The 10,429-nt window shown below is 34.4% G+C and overlaps 1 non-coding gene across 1 annotated transcript; it reads right to left on the bottom strand.

Annotated features, from left to right (window-relative positions):
• Nucleotides 1–323: 323 nt before the first annotated feature.
• On the bottom strand, nucleotides 324–395 carry TRNAT-UGU (transfer RNA threonine (anticodon UGU)). Its single transcript has one exon. It is a non-coding gene; the product is annotated as a tRNA-Thr (tRNA).
• Between the last annotated feature and the right edge of the window lie 10,034 nt (nucleotides 396–10,429).

Here is a 10,429-nt window from a genome sequence, read left to right as displayed (position 1 = left end):
TTGAGTGTGTAATGAGAAAATTAGCCTCGTAGGTGGCCGCTTTTTGAGAAGTTTTTGAAGACAGGAAGCCATTGAAATAGGAAAAGAATTGTGTATTTTTGCTCCTGCAAGTAGAAGGCGCCTTAGGAATTGGTTTCCTTTGCAGGGTTTTGACTTTCTGAATGAAATAGTCAAGGGCTCAAGTATGTGCCATTGCGGCCAACTAAGCCAATTGATTGGGGCCGAATCGCTGAAAGTCCTAAACCAATGAGTCTAACTGGGGCCCGATCGAGAAAAATGAAAAATGTATACGCCAATTTGTGAAAAAAAAATAATTTGAAAACTGCCCCCATGCAGGATCGAACTACAGACCTTCAGTTTACAAGACTGACGCTCTACCACTGAGCTATAGGGGCTGTTGATGTCATCCTGATTTAGCATTTAATATACTATTAAATGTATGTATCGTAAATAAATAAATAAATAACCTGTTTAAAATTATTTTTTTTCTTTTAAATTAGTCCAACATCATTTTGCGTTACACGTGGTGTATTGTAACATATGCATTATGTTTTTTTTTTTTTTATAAAAAAAACAAAGGTAAGTGGTGGGCTAAACTCAAATAATTTTTATTTTTCCCTTACCTCCTCAAGGCTCAAACCCGAGTGGTCAGCTACTACAAGATTCATGTTGTTACCAACCCGACCACGCCCTTGGGGGCAACATATGCATTATGGTTTCCTCAAGATAGGCTTTTACCTCTGTGATAGTCAATTTTTCCAGTTTACGAGGCTTTCAGTCTACGATAGCTAGTTTTAAAGATGATAAGGAAAGGATAGGGCTAGTTAGTTTCAGATTAAGCTAGTTTTGAATATAAGGAGAGGATGGGTTTCGTGCCGCGGAATGGATCAAAGAACTGAGCACATTTATAATACCACTCCTGCGAAAGCAATTGTAGCAGCTCCAACACTCATTAATTTTGCATATATTGATTCTTGTCCAATCCAGATTTATGGATCCACAGATCTATATGTGTGTTATGGATTAATGAAAATATGCAAAAGCTCTATGTTGGACGGGTGGGTGCCCTAGATGGGCTGACCCGACCCATGGGCGAAGGAAGTTGGTTTGTGTTCAATTTCCCAACTGCCATAAAAAATCGTTGCTGTAGAGGTGTGTTTTTTCTTCTTCATTCATTCAAAATTAACAAGATTTTTTAACAATCCGAAAAGGCATATATATACTGCGTCTTGAGGAAGATTTCCAGTTTTCCACTAGTGATTTCTTTCCGATCGGTGATGTGATCCAACACTTGTTTATTCCGCTACATAATTGGAAAAAGGTAAAGCCTATTGACTTCCTTTTAGAATTTGTTTCATTGGTATCAGAGCGTGAATTGTGTTGGATTCGTGCATTGGTTGTATTTAATTCATGAAAAGCATGATTTTTTTTAAAAAAAAATTTGTGATGGCTGTTGTTTTAAAAGTGTTCTGGAATGTTTAATATGAATGGATTAATTCTGGAATTGATATTATTAAAACCGGCCTAGGGTTTAGATTGCATGACCCTAAATATATATGAAACTCGAAACTTCAATGGATCATATCTTTTGATCTAGGACACCTAACATTATGTGTAATATATCATTGGAAAGATGTTTTCGAGAGCTTGCCAACAATATGTGATTTGTTAAAAATGGACTTAAGACGAGAAAATTATGGTGAAAATACGATTCTTGTTGGATTAGGGTTTGGAAATGGTTAAAAACCCTAATTTGGAGAAGATGATGGACAATGCTAGAGTTAGTATTTTGACGATTCCGGCCTATTCCGACCTCCATTTGAAAATCCGAATGTACTATTGAATTCATAATGAAAAATGGAGTCGGACGATGCCAGAACCAACGCTATTAGAGCGGCGCAAGGCTGCGCGTGGGTCCCACATGTCGGTTGTGTATTGAACTCACACGGTAAAGTTGTGCACTGTAGCATACTGTAGGCTATAGCACATTGTGCGTTACTGTAGTGAACTGTAGCGGCACTGTAGCGTGCGTGGGTATATATCTAGATTCGTAATTGTTTATATATTTTACTATTTGGGACTCCGATTTGGGCGCCGTTTGCGCCGTTTGATTCGAAATTTAATTGTCTATATTGTTTTAATATAAATGATTATTTTAATCATTTCTTGCTTTTGAAATAAAATTTTGGATAAAATATATATTGTCTCACGGATGAGCATTATATGTTAATAAATGTTTTGCTCTAGTGGGAGCTTGAAATATTTTTTTAAGGGAATTGGCTAAAATCTAATCTCGTATTTAGTGGTTTGTTAACAATCACTAATTTGATTTTTTATATTTTTTGTCGTAGATGCCTCCCGTTAGTAAGTTGTGGATCGAGGAAGAAGGTTTAATGACAATTAGAGCTTGAGTTTCACCTAATGATCTAATTGAGATTAATAATAGTCTATCTTATGAAGAACTTATGGAGAAAATGGAGAATTATAAGATGGACCCTAATCGTCCTATATGCATGAACATAGAAGATTTATATGGGGCTTTTAACCCCTTAATGTCCGCAAATAAACCTAATGTGTATACGAACTGAGGTTATCAATGGCTCCTCATTCAATCATTACCTGATGATGACAATACGCTTGCCTTTAAGGTTCGCATGTTAAATGAGATTGAGAAACCCTAACACAATTATTATATGCTGAGGTGTGAAATTGAGTTGATGGAGGAGCGGCGTCTTGTTTCAAAGATGAGGCGAGCCTCAGTGCTTAGCATTCACACGAACCTTCGAAATGGGAGACAAGCTAGTCGCCTTGATAGAGGGCATAAGTTATGGTATGAGAAAACCATAAACAAAATCATTAAGAGGGAACAATTATTTTTATTTAGAGACAGACTTAAATATAAGTTAGATGAAAGAGTCACGAGCAATAAAGAATATTTTAAGAACATGTAGAAGATTCTATATATTAGTTTGACCATATTATGTTATTTCATTTGTTTGTTGATTATTATTATTATTATTATTATTGGTTTTATTTTGTTGGTTGAACTATATGTTGTTATGACTTCATTAATGATATTCTACATTAATTGTTGTTCGACTTTACATACTTTTTTGTCATATCTCGTGAATTGTTCCGTTGAGTGAGAATTCTAATTAAATTGATTTGATAAATTCATAATTAGAACTGATAATTTTGCGCATTAAAATTGAATTAATGATGAATATAATAAAGGGAATTGGATGATGATTGGAAGCCTCGACGACCTTTTGATTCCATTCCCGAAGTTAGTTCGTCTTGTCTTTTGGTTTTCATTTACGGCAAAATTAATTATTTGTGTGTAATTATTAATTACACCTTTAGTGATTGTATGTTGAATTGTCTTTGTGTTGAATTATAGTTGAGATGGCCTTTGAATTTAAAAATATTGTAGCTGAGCTGAACAGGGGTCAGAAATTGAATGGTGACAATTAGGATATTTGGCACCGCAAAATTCAGTACATCATTGAAGAGCAAGAGACTCTAAAAGCTCTCAACAGCACCCTACTTGAGCCTGAGCAAGGCAATACTGGTCTACACAAGAGGGATCTTGAAGCCTATTAGGCCTGGGAAAAAAAAGAATAATAATGCTTGCATAACGTTATTGAGCAGTATGCAAGATGACCTCATGTGCGAATATGAGGCAGCATCTGAGGGAGATGTCAAAGATGGTTCGTGAGCTTAACCCTGCTAGACATGTTTTGACTGATGAACAACAAGTCCAGGCAGTGATAAGATCTCTATTCGATACATGGGAACACAAGAAGGTGAATATGACTCATAATGAAAATATTAGAACTTTTAAAGATATTAGAACTTTTAAAGATATTGAGCATCATCTAGAGTTGAAAGTAGAGCGCCTTGAAGCAGTTAAGCTTTCTGATAGTGTTTTTATAGCAAAGTCAGGCTCGCACAAAGCTTCGGGCTTCAAGCGCAAGAGGGGCCATAAATATAACCAGATGGGTAAGGGATCTGATCCGGATAAGAAGAAGCCAAATGCTAAAAAGCGCCCAAGAGACAAGCGTGCTGGCAAGAAAATGGACAACTTAAAAGTAATTTTTAATTCTCAAGTATAAGAGTGTCTTATTGTATTATAGCTCAGTGAGTCCGAGGTCAATCCTCAGAGAAAAGATTTAATTTGTTTATTTTATTTTATCTAAAAATTGAAATTAAAACTTGAATATAAATAACTTAATTTAAATGAAACTATGAAATTGAACTAGTTAGGGTTGTGGATCCACTCTTAATAGTAAATAAAACTTAATAAATTATTTTTGCCTTTTTTTAAGATTTATTACCCAAAAGATTAATTATATAAATTATTGTTATTTTCCCTTTAATTTTATGATGGATTAAGTATTTATTGTGCCAAAATTTAATTTGTCTACAATAAGTCAAAATACCATTTTACAATACCTTATATTAAGATATTAAAAATTTATTGTGCCAAATTTATTTGTTTGTCTATAATAAATCAAAATTTCAAAATATAAAATATGTATAAAATTAAATAGAAAATAATTTAATGTATAAAATAAAAAATAGAATTTTCTTAAATCATATTTATTTCCTAAGAGTTTTACCTTACCCTAACTAATATTATTAAGTTAACCATACTTGAAATAAAAAGAAATATTAAAATTAAATTACTTATAATTAAAAGTAATAAAACAACTAAAATTGAAAATAAAACTAAATTTATTCATAAAAATAATTATACAAAATATTAAAAACACAATTGAAAATCAAGATTGCAGGGAGATTGAGAAAATTTGAGAAGAAGACAAATGTAAAGAGATGATTAAAAACATAAAAATGAGGCTCTATTTATAGAAAAATAAATTCATAATCCATTATTTTGCGATCCATCATAAGCTTCATGCATGTGCTCCTCACAACCTTTAGATCAAGATTAAATGGCTGGTCAAACTTCAAAAGTCAACATCACACGTGGCATCGTTTGACTCGTCCGATTTGGCCAAAAAACGGTTGAGATTTGGCGGGTTAATGGGTGGATCGGGTCAACCCGAATACAAAGATTTGGATTCTACAACTTGCTTCACCAACCATTGCCACGTGGCACAATTATGGCTATTGAATCATGAACGGTGAGATTTAGTCAAAATTGCCAGTTATCCCATGCACTCATATCTATTGTAAGCTCATTTAATCATCCAATCAGTGTTCAATTAATAGGAAAAGTCAACTCTTTGTACACAAGCCCAATTTTAAGCCGATCTTCACTGATCTTAAGGTTTTCGGACCTCCGCAATCTAAATTTGACATTCGTTCATCTGTTTAGAGTCTCGAATTACGTGAAATTAATAATTTACATAATAAACACACAAAATTAGATATATTTAAAATATTTTTAATAATTTCTAATATATTGCATAAACACAAATATAAATTATAATATAAGCACAAAATAATATTATTATCGCTTGATAATTAAACAATTTTTAACACTAATCACACCCCCCAATCAGCTTATTGCTAACCCCTAGCAATTAAAGTGTTATATTAAATTAAGATTTACAAAATTCACATGCAAGTTAATAGTTATTCATATATCCTCTAAACTACAAAACAAACGAACTCTCCCAAATTTCTTTACCTCATTAATGTTCACTCATTATTCAGAATATCATCAAACATTCTTTTGTGCTTAAGTAATCTACACAATATTTATGGGGTTTCATTAAAAGAAAAATAATATTTTCGTTCCAAAATTTATTAGAAATTTTATCTTTAGACAATAGATTATTCAGACATATTTTGAAAATATTACATTTTTAACTCATGTAGCGAGTTTTATGTCAGTGACTCCCAAAAGTCGTGACTCTTTATACAACCATCTTAGAAAAAAAAAACAAAATAGTTTTTTTTTCAAACAAAGAAAAGAAAAGAGAAAAGAGAAAAACAAACACACATATTTAAAAACATACATCAATTATCCCTACCCCCAACCTAATCTAAAAATTATCTTAACATTTTATAATTTTACAAATATGTAAAAAATAATAATACTAATAAAAGAGAATAGTAAAAGAAGAGGAGAATGAGATCTTACCTGAACTTGATGCAGAAGCTTAAAAGCAGATAACAAAGAACAAGAAAAAGTCAATTTTTTTTTTTTAAATAACACTCTTAAGATTAAGAAGATGCGTTTTTAGAGGTGTTACATTCTCTATATCTTGTCATCTTCAAATCAAATTTGTCTTAAGTTAGTCGACTTTAATTTAAGAAGATGCGTTTCTAGAGGTATTGCACTCTCTATATCTAGCCATATTCGACTCAAATTTAGTCCAAAGTGAGTTTTTACAGAATTTTTTTTTGTAAAAACATCATTAGGACTAAGACGTTCCACAATTATCAATTATTCCCTCCCCATCAACCTGAAAGAGACATTGTCTCAATGTTTTAAAAGGAAAGAGAAAGAGTTTAGAAGACAACACATGAACATTGTAACATAAACTATTTATAAACAGAGAGTTAAATCTAATTCGTACTTCTTATTACTGCTACTGCTACCATCATCAGTCGACCAATCCAGGGCAAAAGTCTTGGGATCTGGATCTAGTGTATAAGTTTGTAAAAGATCAAGTAACTCATTAGTAGTCGAAGTAGAAATAAAGAGTTTTTTTTTTTTTTTACAGAATATGGAATAAAATGATTCTTTATTGCATGGTTAATAAAAGTTAGCAAGCCATCATAAAAATTATTAACATTTAATAAATCGATAGGTTTTTTATGAATGTTCAAGTGGGCCCAAGATGCAAATGTAATCAGTGACTCAAAAGTTGCAAGATCTCATGACAAGAAAATAAAAGCATTAGCATGATTCAATATTTTAGATATTCTCTCTTGCATACTTGATACCATTAATTCTTCTTCAATTGGTGGGCCAGACATGCATACTAGCAGTTTCATGGCTTTTGAGATAATGCCTAGTACTTGGCTTCCTCTAGTAAAAACAAGTTCTAAGATAAGTCTTGATAACCCTCGTTCACCTTCTCTAGATACAAGATGCAGTTTTATCTTGGTTATGACACGACCAAGATCTACAATTGTCTGAACGAACTCTTTGTACTTTCTATAGTAAAACCCAGAAAACACCATTTTACGCCTTAGGACTTCAAGGTTCACCTATTTTTTCAGGTAAAGAAACCAGAGCATTAACTTTAACATGGAATTATTGTTAATTTCTTTATGAAAAGTCAAAATGATCATGATCAAACCCTTGTCTTGGTGGCTCCATCAACAAGGGGCAGCAGGTCATCCTTGGGGTAAATTAATGTCTTTGGACTCCTCGTTTCAAACAGAGTTTAGCGGTTGTGCAATGGTTTAGGATATTTCCTTTCATCTGAAACAAAAGGTAATTTCAAAAATCTCCAGAGAAGCTTCATGTTAACACTGTAACCCTCTGGACTTCTGACCTCTAGACGTTTGAGGCTGTACATTGCTTCAAGATTTTTCATGTCCTCTGCAACAAAAGTTGATTTCATAAATACCCAAGTTTTTGTCCCCCTCCCCCCCCCCCCCCCCCATATTGCTAAATAATCTGCAAGTTTACTATGCCTTTAAACTCACGTATGTACTTATGGCAGTTCTCTAACAGACTTGATAGGTGGGTATGCATGTTTCTGAGCTTGTGAGCCAAGCTGGATAGCTCCCAAGCTTCTGTTGTTGATACCATGTGTCTGTCAGTCCAGAAAAAAGCCTTAGATTGATATTTATAGTTAAAGCATCCAATTTCTTAAAATTTGTGCAAAGAAATTTGTGGTATGCTCAGGAAAGATTGCTAGATACATACTCGCCCGAACAGTGTAAGGCCAGTAAGTTGGGATGCGCAAGCCAAAATGCTTCTGATTGTCCAGTACACAGCAACTGGAATATGAGCACTGGCCGAGGAAAGCGCCTCATTTTCGGCTGTAATGTATTGCGATGGTAGCTCACTGAACTGGATAATGCAGTTGCTGACATCCAAAATTGCTTTGACGAGGTTCCCAATAGCATCAAACTGTGGCTTTAACACATCTGTGTGCTCTAAGATTTCAGACAATTGCTTATGGATTTCCCCATGGGTCACCGCAAATGCAGATAATGCCAGCGCCAATTTTGCATCCCATGAATAACTGGTCACCATGTTCAATATGGATATCGCTGTCACGTGTGCATCTCCACCACCAGGGCATTTGCATGTAATCTGTCAATTGCATTAGTACAGCTTGTTAATTGATCACATACATTTATGAAAACATATAAAAATATAAGACAAAAAAATTCAGAATTTATAGTAACTAATGCATGATATAGATGCACGTGTTCCCTGCGAATTAAAGATCCAAAGTGCACTTTTTATTAATTACTCATCAGCAGGGCATTGTTTTAAATTGCTACAATATAACTGAGTAAAAGAGAAGAGCCAAAGCAGATATAACAGTTAAATTATATGAGACGACAACTAAAATTACCAGGTAGGAAATGGCACCGATGCTTGGGTCAGCAAGCTTGAAGATGCCCTCAACAATATGAATCAGTGGTTTGACTTCGATCACGCGTCCATCGGGAAGATGGGTGCTCTGAACTTGCTTCAACAGTGTATTATCATCAGATGTGAACCTGAATCTGTCGCCTTTCATCATTGGAGTCATCAGACCATGCTGTCTGATAGCTGCAGGCAGCAGCTGTAAACTGGGATTTGGGGTTGGCTTCGTGACGCCCAGCTGTGGCTGCATATGGCCCGGCGTTTGATGCTGCACTAAGTCCGTTGGGGGCTGCTGATGGACGGCGGCGGTGTGTGGCTGTGCAGTGATTGGATCTTGCAGCGGCTGACTCTGCATGTGTTGCGGGTGCTGCACGCTGGCGTCGGCAGCAGGGCCCTGCTGCATCCCCAACTGAGGCGGCTGCTGCTGCTGCTGCTGCACATTGAATGCAGATGGTCTCTGAGTACCCATCCTCAGCGGCATGTTGGCAGTTGGTTGAGTACTCGTCAGTGGTACATTGGGTTGGTTGCTCATGACTGGCATGTTGGCCCCCGGAATTTGGCCAGCCCTCAATGGCACATTGCCTGTTGGTTGATTGCTCGCCATGTTGAGCTAGCTCTCTCTCTGCAAATGAAAATGAAAGTAAGAATTGTTTGCTATATTATAAGAGGAACTCAATTGCCTTTGTTTTGTATTTCGCTTGCAACAAAACCATGGGCTATATATAACTACAAGAAGTGGAATAAAGGCCATTTGAATCAACTTCCTTGCTTTGAGAAGGGTTTTATCCATGGAACCTATAATTGTTACAATACAAATTTAATCACTTTAGCTTCTTTTATGAAGGCCCCACAAATTATCAGCTACAAAGGTTACATGATGATATATTGATATATATTCTATTTGTGTAAATAAATTCTTTAATCATGGTCGCAAAACACGTGATTTGCGTATTGTTTGTGAAGAAAAATGAAGGGAAAAAAATATATTAATGTGTCGGTCTTCCTTAGCAAGTGACATGGCTTTTGATGGTGATGATGAGAATAAAACAAAGTGAAAAGGAAGATATATATATGAGCTGTGACTTCGTTCTTTGCTTCTTTTCGTAACTACAGAAAAGTTCTTCCTCTATATATTGTCGATGATGACTAGAATAAGTGGATGAAGAATTCTGATTACTGTGCAACATTGCATGGTGAGTTATGATTGGTGGTTTCTGTGTTGTGGGCTTCATGATCCCTGAATCATGGTTTGTCACACGCGATGGTACACACTAAATGTAACACTTCTGGGAGAAATATATTGTTTAATCTTGTTGGAACAATCTCATCCCGTACTCCCTTTGAGCTGATTATTCGTTAAGTATTGAATTACTAATGGTTAAAAAAAAAAAAAAGAAGTGAAAAATAAATCCATATAAAATTTTTAGATTTTGTTTTTAGTCTTCTGCATCATTATTTTAATTAAATTATTGTATGAATAATGAGACAAAATGAATCGTGCTTATTTTTAGACTTTTCTGGTCACTTGAGGTGAACCGTTTTCCATTCCCAATCTTTTAATGCAGCGAAATGATAATAAGATATATCAACGTTTAATTTTTTAATCTAATTGACCAAATCACAAGCCAAATCTTATTAAATTATAAGTAGAATTAAGAATTAAAAAATCAATTTAGTCAAGTGACGTTCTTTCAAGTTTCAAAGACTCATTGGAAATCAAATCATCCATGTCTAATTATATATCTGTCAAACTTTTCAACAACGGACTATCCGGAAATTATGATATAATATAAATAATTTCTTAATTAGTATATTATAATTATAAAATTTTATTTTAAAAAAGTAGAGTTGTCGCTGCATCGTCGACCACGACTGTATCATGTCATTTCAACTTAAGAA

Source organism: Citrus sinensis, chromosome 2, assembly GCF_022201045.2.
Source record: "Citrus sinensis cultivar Valencia sweet orange chromosome 2, DVS_A1.0, whole genome shotgun sequence".
NCBI classification, from domain to species: domain Eukaryota; kingdom Viridiplantae; phylum Streptophyta; class Magnoliopsida; order Sapindales; family Rutaceae; genus Citrus; species Citrus sinensis.
The sequence above is the reverse complement of the archived record's forward strand: the minus strand, read 5'-3'. Positions and strand labels throughout refer to the sequence as shown.